At 38.1% G+C, this 20,061-nt stretch overlaps 1 long non-coding RNA gene across 2 annotated transcripts; it reads right to left on the bottom strand.

The window, feature by feature from the left end:
* Nucleotides 1–876: 876 nt before the first annotated feature.
* On the bottom strand, nucleotides 877–18,862 carry LOC134319946 (uncharacterized). Of its 2 annotated transcripts, none has more exons than XR_010013584.1 (3): nucleotides 18,638–18,862; nucleotides 14,444–14,634; nucleotides 877–954 (listed from the first exon to the last, which is right to left on the bottom strand). It is a non-coding gene; the product is annotated as an uncharacterized LOC134319946 (long non-coding RNA). The 2 variants fall into 2 exon arrangements; XR_010013583.1 differs by lacking the exon at nucleotides 877–954 and adding an exon at nucleotides 13,732–13,963.
* Between the last annotated feature and the right edge of the window lie 1,199 nt (nucleotides 18,863–20,061).

The raw sequence follows: 20,061 nt of genomic DNA, 5'->3' as shown, positions 1-20,061 counted from the left end.
GATTCAGCAGCTGCAATGTTACAGCATCTTTTTTACAAAGATTTACAAACATTTGGAAAAAATAAAGATCCTATGTAAACTGGTGAAACTATTAAGAATGCTGAATTGACTTTATTGTAAGGCATCTGACATGCATCAAGAAACAGGAGATAAACATATCAAAAATAATTTACTTAGCAGTTGTGCAGTGTAAAGGATTTTAAATATTAAATATCAAAAATGATTTCTTAATTTAAAGTATGTATTAATAATAGTGTCTTTTTAAAATAAAAATTTTGTGTCGCTCAGGTGGTGCAGCGGTAAAAACACATGCTGAAACCAGAGCTGGGATCTCGAATACATCGTATCGAATCTCAGCTCTGCCTTGCCAGCTGAGGCTGAGCGGCCACATGAACAACGATTGGCCTATTGTTCATATGGGCAGGACTAAGCCGGATGTGGTCTTTCTCTCATGACTGCTGGCTGATTAATGGCGCCTGCACAGAGATGAGAAAAGAGTGCTTTTAGGGTGTGATAAGATGCATACGGCATGCTGCACACGTGTCGGAGGGGGCGTGGGTTAGCTTAGTTCTTCTCAATCAGAGCAGAGATCGGCATTGGTGGAGAGGAAGCATGATGCAATGGGGCAATTGGACGCCCATAAAAAGGGAGAAAAAGGGGAGAAAATGCATAAAGAAAATATAAAATAAATAAATAAATAAAAATAAAATAAATTTTTTGTTTGTATGACCTCAAACTGAAATTATTTATTAGAAATCTTTATGACTTTTTTGATTGTTTCAAAATTATCAAAAAAATATTTTAGTGTTAAATACCTTAAACACAAAGAGTCTCAGTGCTTGGGTGGCTCAGTGGGTCTATTACTCTAGGCCATAACTGATGAAATCCGGGTTCAACCATGCCATATCTAGAAGGAGGGAATGGCCAAAGCCCTGCGATGGATTGGTGCCCTGTCTGAAATGAAGAAATTAATGAACATAGAAAATGAACAAACAATTTAATAGCAAAAATATATACTTTACTACTGTAAGGTAACTACAGTGCTGTGAAAAATAGATCTCAGTAATCCTTATGTACAGTTCATAAAGAGCATATGTAAGCCCACATACATTTCCAATAATATTCACACACAAAAAAAGATGGTGTGGATGGGTGCAATGATAGAACAGATATGAAAAATATCAGGAAATACGGATGGAAGACAAAGACAGACTAACAGCTAATGTGTGATGACATTTTCCAATCAGTCTGGTGCCTCTGTGTGAAATTACATTACTGTCTGTAAGCATGGCTTTATCTGCCATGACTGAAGAGTACCAGCACCTGGATTTGCGTTTTGTGAAAGCAACACACAAATCCAGCTTTACTTTGAATGTGCTACTACATTAGTTTTATAATACATGCAAAAGCAAAGCAGGATCTGTTCCTAATAAAAGTAGAAATCTAAGTAATTAGAAGTAGGATACAATCTAATAAAAAGTAGCATGTTTTTCTAGAGTATCTGGTAAATTATTATACAAAAGGCAGTTCCAACCATGCAATCAGATAGTTGAATAATGTTCTAATTGTACAGTTTATCTGATTTTAATGAAACCTATTACTCTGTGTCTTGCTTGCTAAGTAATGGCATTGTCATTTTTAGAAAACGGCCTTATAAATAATGGATGGATTGCGTGCTTTCTTAAGCAAAGTACAAGGCCATTTTATTGCTGTAAGTTTTCATATTTAATTTACAAGGCAACACAGTGGTACAGCTGGTAGAGTGGGTGCTCCCCAGCGACATTGGGATCCTAGATTTAATTCCTGCTTCTGGTAGATGTTTGTAAGAAATCCCTTAGTGTAAATGATTGAGTGTGTATGTTACCCTTTAATGGATTGGCATGCTTTTTAGGGTATATTCCTACCTGGCGGCAAGTTTTATTGGGTGTGCCAAACACACCACAACACTCATAACCACTTAATCAGCTGTGACTGAACATACAGTATGTTGAAAAAAAAAACCTTATCTAACAATGCTGTCCAACTGAATTCTTTTAATTCGATCTCCTAAACATCATCATGTATGCTTGCCCTTTTTAACCCATTTACTTACTTAAGATTTACTCCCTGCCATTGTAGAGTCTCTGCTTACCCTAATAAATGCATCCATTAGCCTTGGATATGTACCTTAATTGTTCAAATGTGGTGTGATTAAAACCCCTAATTAAAAGCCTAATCTTGATCCACATATGCTGTCTAAATAGGCTAATTCTTAACCTTTTGTTTCCAAAATCTTTAAGACAGACAGAATAAAAATAAAAAAAACCCAACCATAGCCGCTCAGGTGGCTCAGCAGTAAAGTACGCTAGCGATACATCGTATCGAAACTCAGCTCTACCTTTCCGACTGGGTTGGGCAGCAGCATGAACAACGTTTGGCTGTTGTTCAGGGTTAGGGGTAGAAGTCGGAGCATAGGTCCTCATGACCGGTGCGACTGCGGCCCCTGCTGGTTGACTGACGGCGCCTGCACAGGGCTGAGGAATAACATTGAGGGGGGTGTGACCCTCTGTGCGCAGTGTCTCTCGGTGTATGAACTCGACTCGTGCAGGTGAAAAATGCAGGCTGTGCTGATTGCGTACCGGAGGGGGTGCAAGTCAGTTGAGTGGCGTCCTCAGTCGGCGGTGAGGGGTCGAATCAGTATAGAGGACGCATTCAGGGTAATTGGACACGACTAGATTAGGGGATAAAAATTGGGGGGAAAAAAGTGGGAAAAAATAGATAATAAATAAAAAAAAATAAAAAAAAATAAAAAAAATTAATAAATAAAAAAAACCATAAAACTGAAAGTGCATTAAATATGGTACTAAATCAAAGTATTTTACTGGATAGGCTAGAACATACAGTAGGTGTTAAAGAAGTCACACCATTTTGAATTCTATTTGACTGACCGCTCTTAATTTGTTGGCTCCAGCACCCAAGACCCTAATTGGATAAGCGGTTAAGAAAGTGAGTGAGTGTACAAAAATGTGCAGGTTATGTTACTTGTACATGAATACCTGGATATGACTATGATATGACAATTTTATCATATCATTTCATCAAGGCAGTTGTAGCCTAGTGGTTAATGTACTCAACTAGCAATTGAAAGGTTGCTGGTTCAAGGCCACACCACTGCCAGGCCGTCACTTTTGAGCCCTTAAGCAAGGCCCTTAACCCTCAATTGCTTAGAAAGAATACTGTCACAGTACTGTAAGTCGCTTTGGATAAAAAGTGCCTGATAAATGCCGTAAATGTAAATATCCAGAATTGTATTTACGTTAAGTTATGGTCTTCTATTTATGTTAATTGCCTTCTTTCTGAAGACTGAGGATATTCCTGTATGTCTGCAGTAATAACGCCTTACTGTAGTTAAATATGGACCAATGTAGGAAAGAGTCATAATAAGTATGACTACATATTTCTGAAGAGCAGGTTTCATTGCCTGTGTGGGCTGAGGGTCAAAAAAGACATATTAGATCATTGGGTAATCCTACACCACATTCTCCACAACGTGTGTGGGAACATTAAGCATTTTGCTTTTCAGGCATTTTCTTATGGCCATGATTGACTTTACATAGTTTTATACATTACGAAGTTCAAGAACCATCGATATTTTATGTTGGAATCTTGGACTGGTTGTCACATGGTAATGGATGACAAAACGGTTGCAAACGTCTACAACATTACATTTATACTCCATGTCTTAATGTTGGACAGCCTTACAGCCTGCTCTTTAGACTAAATTGGCCCAGACACCGAGAATTCTGCCCAGACACACAAATTTATTTTTAATTTAATTTATTTTAACTTAAATTTTTTACTACCGCTTTATCAGGTTGGAGTCGTGGTGGGTCCAGTTTCCCCAGAATCACTGGGTGCAATGCAGTAACACATCCCAGACAAGACTCCAATCCCATTCCAGGGCTTCGGCCACCACCTTCCTAAGACATAGCCAATCATGTCTAAAAGTAGATGCCCAACTGGCTAACCGCTGGGGGTTCAAACCTCGGATCCTAATGGTAGTGGTGTAGCGTAATTTAACACCATGCCACTTGAGCGCCCACCACTCCAAATGATTTTTGATTGAATGTTTAACAAACTCAGGTGTTCTTTTGGCCACAGTATACATTTCAAATTACTATTAAATTTTAAATCATGTTTTTTTTATTTGCAATGTATTAGCATTGCATCAATTTTAGAGCCATGTGTCACTGTGCTTTCTGCTCTGTAATGCAGAACTCTTTTAGCTTCATCATGATGTTTATTTCCTGCATTTTATGTCTAGCAGTCAAGCTTCACCAGCTGTAATTAATTCCTAGACACAATTATTAACTGTGTACTCAATGCAGCTTAGTTGTTGCATGCTATATGTAAACCACTGGTCTAATTATCTCGTTCAATTGTCAGGTATATAATTAATAAATTGAGATTAGAGGTTTGTGTTATAGAGGTGCTTAAACAGCACTAAAACCCACCTGCTTCTTGTAAACCATGCACTAATAATAAAAAAAGAATTGCAAAGCTACATTTATCAATCCACAATAGGATAAGATTTACACAAATTAAGAAAATTCACTACTGTTTCAGCTCTCCCTTCTAGTGGGTGTAGTGCAAAGCCAAGAACACAGTAAGCAGTGCTGATGGAGGTGAAATAAAATATGAGTAACAGCAAAAGCTCTGCAAACATTTTCAGCACTTGCTTATACAAAAATAACTCACACAGTTACATTTAGCAGGTAAACGTTCTTCACACGAGGGAGCAATGTTTTTCTATTTTTTTTATTTTTTTTTATTTCTATTTGTTTGTTTATTAGGATTTTAACGTCATGTTTTACACTTTGGTTACATTCATGACAGAAACGGTAGTTACTCATTACACAAGGTTCATCAGTTCACAAGGTTATATCGAACATAGTCATGGACAATTTAGTATCTCCAATTCACCTCACTTGCATGTCTTTGGACTGTGGGAGGAAACCGGAGCACCCGGAGTAACCCACGCGAACACGGGGAGAACATGCAAACTCCACACAGAATGGACCCGGACCGCCCCACCTGGTTATCGAACCCAGGACTTTCTTGCTGTGAGGTGACAGTGCTACCCACTTAGCAACCATGCCGCCCTTATTTCTATTTAAAAAGGCACATCAACATCAGTACATCCCTTTAAAAAGTAAACTAAAACAACTAAGTAAATTAACACCAAAATGCATTGACAGGTCAAGTGTGCATTTTGAAATGGCCAAACTGTAGCATGCCATAAAAAGTGTTGTTCAAGCAAGAAATTTCAAAATGATTCTAAATTCCTGATGAGTGTTGTGTTCCTGCTTAGTGTGTTCAGCAGCATACTACTGCTACCAGGTTCTACCATGTAATAAATCCAAAGGATTATATACTTTTTTAGCCTTGACAGTAAACAATGAAGCCAAATATTTAATATAGATGTAAAAGTACTCATCTGGTTCTCATCTGATGTGACTGCTGCAAAAACATCTTTTTACAAAGCCAAGCTTGAACAATCTGCTGCTGACCCACGTAAGCTTCATGCTATCTTTTCCTCTCTTTTAAACCCTCCTCCTCCTCCCCCATCTGCCTCTCTCACTGCTACTGACTTTTCAACATTCTTTCAGGACAAGATCGACAAAATCAATCAATCCTTCTCTCCGACTGACCCACTTTCAACTGACCCTCAACCCACCAACACACTCACCAGCTTCACCCCACTCACCATGGATGAGGTTACACAGCTCCTCTCATCCAGCAATCCCACTACATGCGCACTTGACCCTATACCATCCACCATCCTCAAAGACATCTCACAGGACCTAATCCCCTTCATCACACCCATCATCAACAACTCCCTGACATCAGGTGTTGTCCCTACTGCTTTTAAGAAGGCTCAGGTCATCCCCCTTCTTAAGAAACCTACACTAGACACTACAGACATCAACAACTACAGACCTGTCTCACTCCTCTCTTTTCTATCCAAAATTCTTGAACGTGCTGTCTATAACCAACTATCTGCCTTTCTCACTCAGAATGACCTCCACGATCCGTACCAGTCTGGCTTCAAGGCAGATTCAAGGCGGTTACTGAGAAGCTTCATGCAGCCAAAGCAGCCAAACTGTCATCTGTCCTTATTCTTCTTGACCTCTCTGCAGCCTTCGACACAGTGAATCACAGCATTCTCCTGACCACTCTCTCCAACCTTGGAGTAACAGGTTCAGCATGGCAATGGATGGCCTCCTACCTGGAAGGGCGCTCCTACCAAGTGTCATGGAGGGGATCCATATCTCCCCCATGCACTCTCTCAACCGGTGTTCCTCAGGGCTCTGTACTTGGCCCACTTCTTTTCTCTATCTACACCCGCTCTCTGGGCAAGGTCATAACCTCCCATGGCTTCTCCTACCACTCCTATGCAGATGACACTCAGCTCATTCTGTCATTTCCTCCTTCAGACACGCAAGTCTCAGCTCGCATCTCAGCATGTCTGCGAGATATCTCACAATGGATGTCAGCTCATCATCTGAAACTTAATCCCAGTAAGACAGAGATGTTGCTCATTCCTGGAGATCAGTCTCCAACCCAGGACCTAGTAACTTCTCTGGATGACTCCCAGATCAGACCATCTGATAAGGTAAGAAGTCTTGGTGTTGTCCTTGATAACCAGCTGACATTCTCTCCTCATATAGCCAACATGACAAGATCATGCCGGTTCCTCCTGTACAACATCAGGAAGATTCGTCCATTTCTCTCCAGGGAAGCTACCCAGATTCTGGTGCAATCACTTGTAATCTCACGGTTGGACTACTGCAACTCCCTTCTGGCTGGAGCTCCCATGTCCACGATTAAACCCTTACAGCTCATTCAAAATGCAGCTGCCCGTCTGGTTTTTAACCAACCTAAACACTGCCACATCACCCCACTGCTACGTTCTCTTCACTGGCTTCCTGTAGCTGCACGCATTCAGTTTAAAACACTGACGCTCGCCTACAAAGCCAAAAATGGACCAGCCCCAAGCTACCTTCGTGGCCTTATCAAACCCCGCTCTGTACCACGCAACCTCCGAGCCTCTAGTCTCGCTCGACTTGAGCCCCCATCCAGGACTAAAGGAAGACAAGCATCAAGGCTGTTCTCTGTTCTAGCGCCGAAGTGGTGGAATGAACTTCCTCTGTCTGTCCGAACATCTGAGTCTCTTGCTGTCTTTAAAAAACGATTAAAAACCCACCTTTTTACTAAACACTTAGGCTGACTTGTACTTATTTACTAACATTTTGTTCCATTCTTTTCCATTAAAAAAAAAAAAAAAAAAAAAAAAAAAAAAAAAAAGCACTTTGGTTCTAACAGGTTTTAGCAGATTTGTGTTCTTTGACTGTTGTTTTCCTAAACTTGAGAAATGAAATGTTCACTATAGAAGCACTTCTGTAAGTCGCTCTGGATAAGAGCGTCTGCTAAATGCTGAAAATGTAAATGTAAATGTAAGTACAATTATTTGTGTATTATTAATGTAAAACGTGTTTATCTAATATTATGACTTTAAAAAAGTATAGTCAATATGTCTTCCGCTGCTGGGGGATCCCTGATTGCAGTCGAGGTGGGTATATTGCTCCTCACGCCTCCTCCGACACAGCCCTTAGCGGAACCCTTTTTCACCCATGCACTCTGCACAGGCGCCTCTCTATCTGCTAATCAGGGTCCTTACACAGCGTTTGAAGACCCAACCCACATAGTCCAGTCATTCTGCCCTAGCATAGATGTGTCTGCTGCACTGCTGAACTGAGTTCAGAATCTCGGCGCTGGTGAAAAAAGAAAAAAATTTTAATGAGTAATAATACGTCTACTACTACTGATAATAATAATAATAATAATAACAATAATAATAATAGTAATAATAGCAATAAAAATAATAATTATGGTTGTTGTTGTATTTTTGCACTTATATTTAAAATATATTTTAGTTTAAAATTAAGCAGAACATGTATTAATTGCATTTTTATTGAAATGTATGACACCACTGTTGAAATGTCTTTTTAAATTATTCATTTCAAAATGTTTTCATCATATTTTAATAAAACAAAATAAAGGTACTGTGTTTTTTAACTTTTGTCTAAGTGGAAAGGCAAAAGATGAGTGAGGAGCTCCAAAAAGAGGCAAAACATTCTGGTTCTTTATCCTGAAGTAACTGATTATGAACAGTCAAATGGAGGGTCAAAAGTGCTATGAGTTCCTGGCTTCTTATGTCACAGGAACAGGAGTAACAGGAGAGCTCACAATAGCTTATTATATTATACTCATTTACATTTAAAAATTACTTTTACTTGCAAACAATAGTGTGAAAAAGAAATTGGCCCTTTTTGATTGACTTATTGTATATTCGTTTATAACATAAAACAAAGCACAATATTACACAAAAGGAACTAGTCTTAGTAAAACGCATAATTTTATTGGTTTAAGGGACAAAAATATCCTTGCAAAAAAGGTCCTTTATCTTCACTGGTTTCACCACCTTAAGCAGAAATAACTGCAGCTTAGCATTTTATATGACCTAATTTTAGTCTTTGACATTAACAGTGAAGAAATATTAGCTCACTCCTATTTTTACACTTTTTACATTTTTACTCCTATTGTTATTCGTTCATCTTTTTATTATTAGTGTGAGTGCAGTAGGCAATCACGCTATCGTTATCAGTTAGTCTCTCTTCTTCTTATTATTATTATTAATACAAACATACTAACGTGCACTCCTTCTTTTCTCCTTTAATTCATTCCTCCTTTCTCCCTTTCATTTACCCTAGCAACCACCTAAAATACCTTAGCAACCACACAGGGTCACCTGCCTAAGCACCTGCCTAATATTCACAATGCCCCACACCAACTATCTGCTTACACACAATCACTTGTTTAAGAAGTATTTGCACACACACAATCACATTTCTGAGCAAAAGTCTTCACACTTCTTCCCCTACATACACACTATAGCAACCACCTACCAGCACCCAAGCAACCACCTGTAACACCTTAGCAACCACCTGCCAACAACTTAGTAACCTCAGTACGCCTTGGGAATCACATAGCTACTCCTTAGTAGCCACATAACCACACTTCAGCAAATCAACTAATTCCCATAGCAACCACAAAAGACATACCTTACCAACCATCCTCTAGATCCTACTAGCCACACAGCAACACCTTAGGACCAACTAGCGATACTATAGCAACGACCCGATACACGTTGGCAACTGCCTAGCAACATTTTAACAACCACCTAGCAACAGCTTAGCAACCTCAGTACACCTCAGGGGCGCTTGGGTTGAGGGTGCTGGAGCCTATCACAGCTTTTCAATGGGCGCAAGGCACACAGTAACACCCTGGACGGGGGGCCAGTTCATCGCAGGGCAGACACACATACATATACCCCCTCCCCCCCACACACACACTCACACACACATACAGACACTCATTCACCTATAGGGCAATTTAGTGTCTCCAATTAACCTGACCATGTTTTTTGGACTGTGGGAGGAAACCAGGACCTTCCTGCTGTGAGGCGACAGTGCTACCACCAAGCCACCCTTGTCAAGATTAATTTCAAAAACAATAATCAAATGTTACTTTGTGCTTGATATTGTTTTAACAATCCCTTTCCTTAAAGACTCATCACTCTGTTTAATGGTTCTATTGGTAAGATGTCCTCATTATAGAGCATTAACTACCATGTGAGCTGCATTATATTTTTACAAACATGTAGATGTGTCAGCAGAGAGAAAAGTCCAAATTGCTGCTTTTCCCCAGTTTTTGAAATCACATCAAAAGTCTGGGCCAGATGTGTCAGTGCCCAAGGTGGAATTTAGATATAGGACTATGATTTCAATAGGAGCTTATTCAGCTGTAACAATCCAATGAGAAATTCCTTCCTCGGGCAGTAGTGGGACTTTCACAATTGCTTGCAAGAAAATATGATTCTCTGACTTCCTGAATTTCAGTTGTTCTTGCCAAAGCGTGCATAATTCTAATTAAAAAGACGCTACTTTCATTTCTAAACATGGTAAAATATGTATAAGATATTGACACAGGGTATTAATACTAAAATATACTGTACAATTCTGGCCTCCTTTTTGTCAAAATGATTTTCCATTTAAGCATACAGATTTTTAAAACCTTCTGAGAATTACTACTAATATTCAGCAGTTATTTAACTTTACCAGACAAATGAAGCTTTGGTTACCAATGACCAGTAAGTCCAGCTTTTTTTTTTTTTAATTAATTTTTTTTTTATTTTTTATAATTTAGCGTGTCCAATTCCATCCCCATCAATCATCCTCTCACTAATGCCGGTCCCTGCTCCTGGTCAGAGCTGACGAGGCCGTTCCACACCTCCTCCGACACGTGCACAGCCAATCGACCGTCTTATCAGCCAAACTTGACGAGTGCAGCTCGGCAGAGCACTGTGCACGGAGGATCACTCCACCGCACTCCCTCCCGTCTCCATGCAGGCGCCACCGACCAGCCAGCAGAGGGCGCAACCGCCCCAGTCCTGAGAGAGTATCCCGTCCGGTCTCAAATCCCGCCCCCCCACCTGAACAACATGCCAAACGTTGTTCATATAGCCGCCCAGCCTCGACCGGAGAAGGCAGAGCTGGATTCGAAACGACGCACCCTCGAAATCCAGCTCTGGTTGCAGCGCATGTTTTTACCGCTGCGCCACCTGAGCGGCGTAAGCCCAGCTTTTACAAAGGAACATTTACTAAACCACTAGATCGGCTAAACCAGGACCAAATTAGCTTTTTTTTTTCTTTATGCATTTTCTACCTTTTTTAGCGCGTCCAGTTGCCCCATTGCATCATGCTTCCTCTCCACCAATGCCGATCCCTGCTCTGATTGAGGAGAACGGAGCTAACCCACGCCCCCCTCCGACACGTGGGCAGCATGCCATGTGCATCTCATCACCTACACTTTGACGAGTGCAGAGCAGCATAGCTGCTTGTAGGGAGGGACACACCCTAAAAGCACTCTTTTCTCATCTCTGTGCAGGCGCCATCAATCAGCCAGCAGAGGTCGTAATTGCACCAGTCATGAGAGAGAGACCCTATCTGCTTAGTCCCACCCATATCTGAACAACAGGTCAAACATTGTTCATGTGGCCGCTCAGCCACAGCCGACAAGGCAGAGCTGAGATTCAATACGATGTATTCGAGATCCCAGCTCTGGTTCCAGCATGTGTCTTTACCGCTGTGCCACCTGAGCGGCCGACCAAATTAGCTTTAACTAGCATTCAAATGCAGAGAATCAGCAACACCAGCTTCATTAAAAATATTTTGTTAGTATACCAGCTACACACAGCATAACAGTATGTCCTGTTAACCATTTTAGACATATATGTTTTGTTAACTATTTTTTCTCATTTGTTACTGAATTTCTTTTGATCATGACAGTGTACAGTTTGTTCAGACAATTAAGCATGTTTAAGTAATGTTTAAATTAAACATTACTGCTATTAATCAAGCTATTAATAAAAACTGTATGTCTAATTGGACCCCTATATTAACTAAATAAGGTTATTGATTACTAAAGTATCTTAGTTATGACTTAATTTAAAATAGGATTTCTTGAATAAAACAATTAGAAGCATTAAAGGAGTGCCCAGGTGGCACAGGGGTCTTATGTGTTAGCCCACCACCTCTAAAATCTCATTCTCTAGAGTTTGAACTATAGCTGTGCTATCGACCCTAAGTGGAAAAAAAAGTAATTGCCCCTAGCTACTAGCTCAACTAAATCAACAAATTTAAATGGAAATTGGGTTGAATTTCACTAGCCACACCCAGGCATGTTAAATCTAAACATCACTTAAACAGAACCTGTCTGGCAATGTGACGCAGGGTAGAAGGTCTCAAAAAGTGTACCACTTTCTAAACCGATTCAAATTAAGAAGTGAATTGAAAGTTATTGAAGTAATTGAAATCTAACAGCTCGTCTCCTATTTGCTTGAAAGATCTAGATGACCCTCCAAGACTTTTGGGATAATATTGATGATTCAAAGGTGCAATATGGAAGACATGGGTCCTATTACATCTGACATAAAGCTAATAACAACATCACACCACCAGTCAAATATAGTGGTGGTAGTGTGATGGTCTGGGGCTCCTTCTCTTCCAAATGACCTGTAGGACCTGTTTAAAACCATGAATTCTGCTGAAGGAAAGAGAAATGGGTTTTAATAGCTCTTTATTTATTATGCATATACTATTTTAATCAAGTTATGTAATATATTCCATAACAGTTTCATTCACACACAAATCAAAACATGATTACAAAACATTTAGTCCTATAAAACAGTGATCATTCTTTAAACTATTTACAACATCAAATCAGAATAAGTTAGGAGTGGATAAAAATGCAAATAGGAAAAAACACAGTGTTTCTTACAATAAACCCAAGATATTTTATGTTTTGTCTGGTCAACTTCTCCACACTTTCTCTCTGGCGGGCCAGTCCAGTACCCGTACCATCTTCTTCCACAGTTAAACAGCGTGTGGTTAAGCATTGTCTTGTTAAAAAATTCATAGACATCCCTGGAAAAGATGTCATCTGAAAGGCAGCATATGTTGCTCTACAATCTTAATGTACTTTTCTGCATTAATGCTGCCATCACAGTAGTGTAAATTCTCTTTGTCAATGGCACTGATACAACCCCGTATTGTAGTGCTTGACAAAAGTTTGCCACAGTAATCCTTTGCCTATGTGGTTATATCAGCTATTAATGAATGATGATTGTTGATGCAGTGTTGTCTGAGGGATCTGAGATTCCTGAATCATTTAATGATATTATGTACTGTAGAGGAAGAGCCTTCTTTAAGGAACATTGTTTTTATAGATTTTAATCATTTTCTCATGCATTTGTTGACATACTGTCCTCAAAAATGTAGCCTTTTGAGGATACTACTTTTGTACCAGATCATAATTACTATCACCTGTTGACATAACATGTTTGAAATCTTGTTATATAGTTTTTTTATCTGATTACTAGCCCTAAATTGTCCTGTCCCAACTTTTTTGTAATCAGTTACAGGCCTGAAATGCAGGAATAGTGTATATTAAAAAACGAAGTGTAGTTGACCAGACAAAACATGAAATATCTTGATACTGTCTGTAATAAAATAGTAAATGCAAGAAACACTGCAGTTTTTTTATTTTCCATTCTGTCCCAACTTTTTTGATTTGGGGTTGTTGTTTAAGAAATTTCCTGCAAAGGATCAATAAAGAATCTATCTAATAACCTAAGATACATTACCAATATTACTTTTTGTGATCTATTAAACGTACCTCTAAAAATGTGACTTTAACTACTTTATCAGTACAAAATACAGTAAAAGAACATCAGAATACAGTGGTACCTTGAAACTCATTGTCAATTGGTTCTGGGAGTGGCGTTGAGTTTAAAAGGCATTGAGTTTTAGGTTATTTTTTCCCATAAGGATGTTTGGGAAATCAGTTAATGCGTTCCACGGTCCCATGGAACTGCATATATTTTATGCTAATGTAAAATAATGTGGTTGTTTATGACACTTATACACTGACAATAACACAAATATAATATAAAAAACACTGAAATACAATTAAAAACAGTTAAAAATCAATCAAAAATACAATAAAATCTGCACTTTACCTTTACTTCTTTATTGTTTCATTAAGCTTCTTAATTTGTTTCATGTTTGCATGATGTTTTACCGCACCGCTCAAGCCGACGCTGAGCAAAGGGACAGTGGCTAAGGGACAGTGGTAGCCTGGTGGGTAGAGCTTTGGGCTATCAACCGGAAGATTGGCGGTTCAAATCCAGGCTCTGCTATGCAGCCACTGTTGGGTCCTTGAGCATGGCCCTTAACCCTGTCTGCTCCAGGGGCACCGTACGATGGCTGACCCTGCGCTCTGACCCCAGCTTCCAAACAAGCTGGGATATGCAGAAAAAGAATTTCGTTGTACTGTACACCTGTACATGTATATATGACAAAGGATATCTATATATCTATCAAAGCAGCAATCGCACACACCTTGAGTTTAAGGGAAACGCTGAGTTTAAGGGTACAAATTTCTCAACGAAGGGCATTGAGTTTTAAAGATTTTGAGTTTGGATGCATTGAGTAAGGATGTTAAGTTACAAGGTACCACTGTATATGAATTTTATGGCTATTACTAAACATTTAGCAAAATAATATGTCTTGCCAGGTGGAATGAAAATAATAGGCTTGTGTTGGAAGAAAATTATGGCAGTTATCTTCAGCGACAATTCCCTTATCATTGTCTTGTCAAAGTTATTGTGCAAAGTCATTGTGCTTCAAGTTACATAAAGCTTTACTATTACGTTATATAAAATCTCATGCTAAAATCTTATGCTACATGTATTTCTGTTGTAATTTTAAATTAAATTCACCTAGGCTCCACAGAGAAGGCTCTCAGAGTTGAGCTTGTGAATGAGTTTGCCTCGTTGTTCCTGTGGACTTACACACCAGAGCTTTTTCAGAGGAGCTGGGTTTATTTCGGTTTGGGCTATGTACTGCATCAAAGAGTTAATATTGCAGTCACATTTCCATGGGTTGTCATGTAGATATACATCCATCAGACCTGAAATATTAGAAGATCAGCACAGGTAAAAAAAAAATTAATAGACATGTATACACTTGGTCAGTACATAAATTCTCAGTATCAGGATTGTATCTGGATGGGGATTATCGACATAAAGGTGGACACATTCACTATGTTTACATTTACCCTAAATATAGGGTATATGCTGCAGGAAAAAAGCATGTTTTTGTTGCATCCCCTTGGAGACTCCCACACAGATGTACAATGTACAGTACATTATGGTCTTATGTAGTGTGCATCAGATTCATTTTGAAGAGACAGTTGTACAAAAAAGTAGACTCCTTACTATGAGCTTGTAGGACATTTCATTCCAAAACCTTGATCATAAATATAGTATGTGTCTTATTAGAATTTTTGCCCATTCACTCAAAGTTTGGGCAATGATGTTGGGCAAAAAGGCCTGACTCAAAATCGACATTCAAGTTTAACACAAAGGTGTGCATGTGAGTTCAGGGTTCAGGAAATTCAGGGAATTCATAAGGGTCAGGGTCCTAGGAACAACTAAAACCTTAGATTTTGTTTTACAATCCCAAATGATAAAAAGTTGGGACAGTATGGAAAATGCTAATAAAAAAATTGCACTGTTTCTTACGTTGACTTTCATTTCAATGCAGACAGTATAAACCCAAGATATTTCATGTTTGGTCATGTTTTGTCTAAGCAATGCTCTCTGAGGGTTTAGAGATCACAGGTGTTTAGCTTAAGCTTGCATCCTTGGCCTTTACGCACTGAAATTCCTCCCAATTTCTTGAATGGTTTAATGATATTATGCACTGTACAAAAAGAAATATGCAAATCCCTTCCAATCTTTCTTTGACGTACATTGTTTTTAAACATTTTAATAATTTTCTCACACATTTGTTGAAAAACTAGAGATCCTCTGATCATCTTTGCTCATCAAAGACTCTTTCCTGACTTTCCTGAATGCTGCTTTTGTACCAAACCATGATTACAATCACCTGTTGACATCACCTGTTTGGAATCACATCATTATTTAGTTTTCTCACCACATTTTTGAAATGTGTTGCAGGCCTGAAATGCAGAAGTGGAGTTATATTAAAAAATGAAATGCTGTTCAGCAGACAAAACATAAAATATCTTGGGTTCAAACTGTCTGCAATCAAATTAAGTCAAAGTAAATGTAAGGAACACTGCATTTTTTTTTTTTTTTTTTGCATTTTTCATACTTTTTCTGATTTGGAGTTGAACAACAGATTTAAATGTACAAAAATTCAAGGGGTCTGAATCCACTGCATATTTGCATGAATGAATGAGATCAAACTGTTACACAAAATGGTATTAATTAAACAAGTAAAGTCAGAGTGTTGCATATATTAGTGTTGCCATTCTCTTGGTGGATTAAATATAAGTTTCTTAGCAGCAGTCATGATGTGAGATATTAAGACAAATTTTCTGGCACTGTCAAATTTGTTAGCTTGCTGCACTAAATTGGCCGTCAGTGAGCATGTCACACAGCACATATCACAGATCCTTACTCATACCATACAAAATCGTTTAGCCTTCTCATCAGAATACAATATTGGCGTAAAATGGATTCCTGCACTTTTGTTCTGGACTTAAATCCATTTCAGCTTTTCGAACTTCAATAGATAAATCTTCATTTAACTAAAAATTTATTGTTTTTGTATATTACAGACCAGCTTAAACCAAAAGGCCGCCACCAATTTAGTAATTAATGTAAAAAGTCAACAAACACTAGGTAATATGCAATACATCTATAAAATCAACATTATTACCAATAATATTTATTACTAATTAGAGGCAGTTGTAGCATGGCGGTTAAGTTACTGGACAAGTAATCAGAAGGCTGCTGGTTCAAGTCCCACCAATGCCAGGTTGCTGCTGTTGGGCCCTTGAGAAAGGCCTCTAATCTCAATTGCTTAAACTGTATACTGTCACAGTACTGTAAGTCACTTTGGATAAAGGCATCTGCTAAATGCTGAAAATGTAAATATTATTATTGTTATTTTTATTGTAAAATTATTATTATTAATAATAACAATAAATATGATTATTGTTATTCTTATTCTTATGTCGGCTCATCATCTAGAACTTAATCCCAGCAAGACAGAGATGTTGCTCATTCCTGGAGATCAGTCTCCAACCCAGGACCTAGTAATTTCTCTGGATGACTCCCAGATCAGACCATCTGATAAGGTAAGAAGTCTTGGTGTTGTCCTTGATAACCAGCTGACATTCTCTCCTCATATAGCCAACATGACAAGATCATGCCGGTTCCTCCTGTACAACATCAGGAAGATTCGTCCATTTCTCTCCAGGGAAGCTACCCAGATTCTGGTGCAATCACTTGTAATCTCACGGTTGGACTACTGCAACTCCCTTCTGGCTGGAGCTCCCATGTCCACGATTAAACCCTTACAGCTCATTCAAAATGCAGCTGCACGTCTGGTTTTTAACCAACCCAAACACTGCCACATCACCCCACTGCTACGTTCTCTTCACTGGCTTCCTGTAGCTGCACGCATTCAGTTTAAAACACTGACGCTCGCCTACAAAGCCAAAAATGGACCAGCCCCAAGCTACCTTCGTGGCCTAATCAAACCCCGCTCTGTACCACGCAACCTCCGAGCCTCTAGTCTCGCTCGACTTGAGCCCGCATCCAGGACTAAAGGAAGACAAGCATCAAGGCTGTTCTCTGTTCTAGCGCCGAAGTGGTGGAATGAACTTCCTCTGTCTGTCCGAACATCTGAGTCTCTTGGTGTCTTTAAAAAAACGATTAAAAACCCACCTTTTTACTAAACACTTAGGCTGACTTGTACTTATTTACTAACATTTTGTTCCATTCTTTTCCATTTCAAAAAAAAAATAATAATAAAAATAAATAAAAATAAAAAAAGGCACTTTGGTTCTAACAGGTTTTAGCAGATTTGTGTTCTTTGACTGTTGTTTTTCTAAACTTGAGAAATGAAATGTTCACTATAGAAGCACTAAATGCTGAAAATGTAAAATGTAAAATGTTATATAATAATTATTATTAATAATAATTATTATTATTATTTTTATTTTTATTGTATAATTATTATTCTTATATAAATAACAAAAAAATATTGTTCTATTATTATTATTAATCATTATTATTATTATTATTGTTATTATTATTGTATAATTATTATTATTATTATATAAAAAATAAAAAATATTATTATTATTATTATTATTAATCATCATCATTATTATTATTGTATAATTATTATTATAAATAATAAAAATTATTATTATTATTATTATTATTAATCATTATTATTATTTTTATTGTTGTATTATTATTATTATTATTGTATAAATAACAAATATTCTTCTTATTAGTATTATGAATCATTATTATTATTATTGTATAATTATTATTATTCTTATATAAATAATAGAAAATATTATTATTATTATTATTAATATTAATTATTATTATTATTATTGTATAATTGTCATTATTATTATATAAATAATACAAATTATTCTTATTATTCTTATTATTATTAATCATTATTATTATTGTATACAGTAATTATTATTATTATTATATGAATAATAAAAATTATTCTTATTCTTATTCTTATTAAGAAGAAGAAGTAGAACAACAACAAGTAAAAGAAGAAATGTTTAAGCCAACTTGGTGTAAACATTGCATCATATAACCACAGACAGAAAATAATTAAGTAATAATAATAATAATAAATAATAAAATGCTGTGACTCACTTGCATTTCTAAAAGGCTAAAGTACCAATACTAGGTACATGGTCTGGTCATTGCTCTTGCTCTTTACACAAGCTTTAAGATTTTAGTTTGCTTTTTTCATATTGAATCACTTTATGATTTTTTTCTTAATACATTTCCAAAAGAAATCCTAACAAAGACTTTGTGGCGACAGTTATGAAGATATGAAATCTACAGATCATGCAGTATGTTTCTAATCTGTAACAATGACCAAAACGGTAGTTTTACCTTGTATGTTGGCCAGCATATTCCCATCAATTGTGTGAAGTTGATTCCCGCTCAGGGCCACCCGGGTGAGTTTTGGTGTATAACGGAACAAATCAGCTGGCAGCCCACTTATCAGGTTTTTCCTTACATAAAGCTCCTGCAGACTGGACAGCCCTTCCAACATGGATGAGCTTAATGTGGGGAGAAGATTATTATCCAGCACCAGCATCTCCAGGTTGCTTACAGTCTTAAAGGTCCCAGCTTGAATGTTTTTCAGCTTGTTGTTATCTAGATTAAGAAAGAGCAAATCTTCCAGCCCAGAAAAGGCTTTTGGTGAGATCTTTTCGATATGGTTTAAGGCGAGATCTAATACTTTCAGAGCAATGAGGGGTTTGAAGGCATTGGGTGGAAGCATAGTGACAGAGTTCATGGTCAGGTCCAAATCTGAAAGATTTCTCATGCCAGTAAAGATGTCAGCTTTTACTTTGTCTATCCGATTATGGCCCAGCATGAGAAAACGGAGGTTGAGAAGATCTTTGAAGACTTGTGGGGGCAGTGTGGTTAGCCGGTTTCCATTCAGGTTCAGAAGCATCAGTCTACTTGCATCAGAGAAAGTCTGGGAGTGTATTGATTTAATAGAATTACGTTCCAAGTTCACACTTTCAATTTTAGGAAGAGATCCTAGAATGTTGGCTGGAAGTTCCTGAAGTAAGTTGTCACCTAATAAACAAATTATAAAACATAGTTTTAAATTCATAACTTAATCGCTGTGTGCAATATACTGTATATCACTACAGAGTGTCTTTTAATGTTTTGTTCACAGGTTTCAATTCTTAATCAGTGTCACAGTGGGTCTGGAGCCAGCAGGTAACATTGAAAGCAAATCAGAAATACACCCCAGACAGGGTACCATTCAATCAATATACACAAACAAACATGCACTCACACACATGACCCCAAGGGACAAATAAGATCTAACTCCAATCATGTTTTGGGGAGGTAAGAGGAAACTGGAATACTTGGATAAAACCCACACATACATAGTTACATGCTGTGAGCATGCCACACTACCAGCAGCTCAACTGTGCTACCCTTGATCATATTAATTTTCATTAAATTATTCAAAATGGGGCGGCACGGTGGCTCGGTGGATAGCACTGTCGCCTCACAGCAAGAAGGTCCTGGGTTCGATCCCTTTTAGCACGTCCACTTGTTCGACTGAGTCATGCTTCCTCTCCATCAATGCTGATCCCTGCTCTGATTGAGGAGAACAAAGCTAACCCACGCCCCCCTCCGACACGTGGGCAGCATGCCGTATGCATCTTATCACCTACACTTTGACGAGTGCAGTGCAGTTCAGCGTTGTGTACGGAGAGACACACCCTGAGAGCACTCTTTTCTCATCTCATTTCTGTGCAGGTGCCATCAATCAGTCAGCAGAGCTG

The sequence above is a fragment of the Trichomycterus rosablanca genome, chromosome 9 (assembly GCF_030014385.1).
Source record: "Trichomycterus rosablanca isolate fTriRos1 chromosome 9, fTriRos1.hap1, whole genome shotgun sequence".
In the NCBI taxonomy this organism is placed as follows: Eukaryota; Metazoa; Chordata; class Actinopteri; order Siluriformes; family Trichomycteridae; genus Trichomycterus; species Trichomycterus rosablanca.
This window is presented reverse-complemented; position numbering and strand designations above follow the sequence as displayed.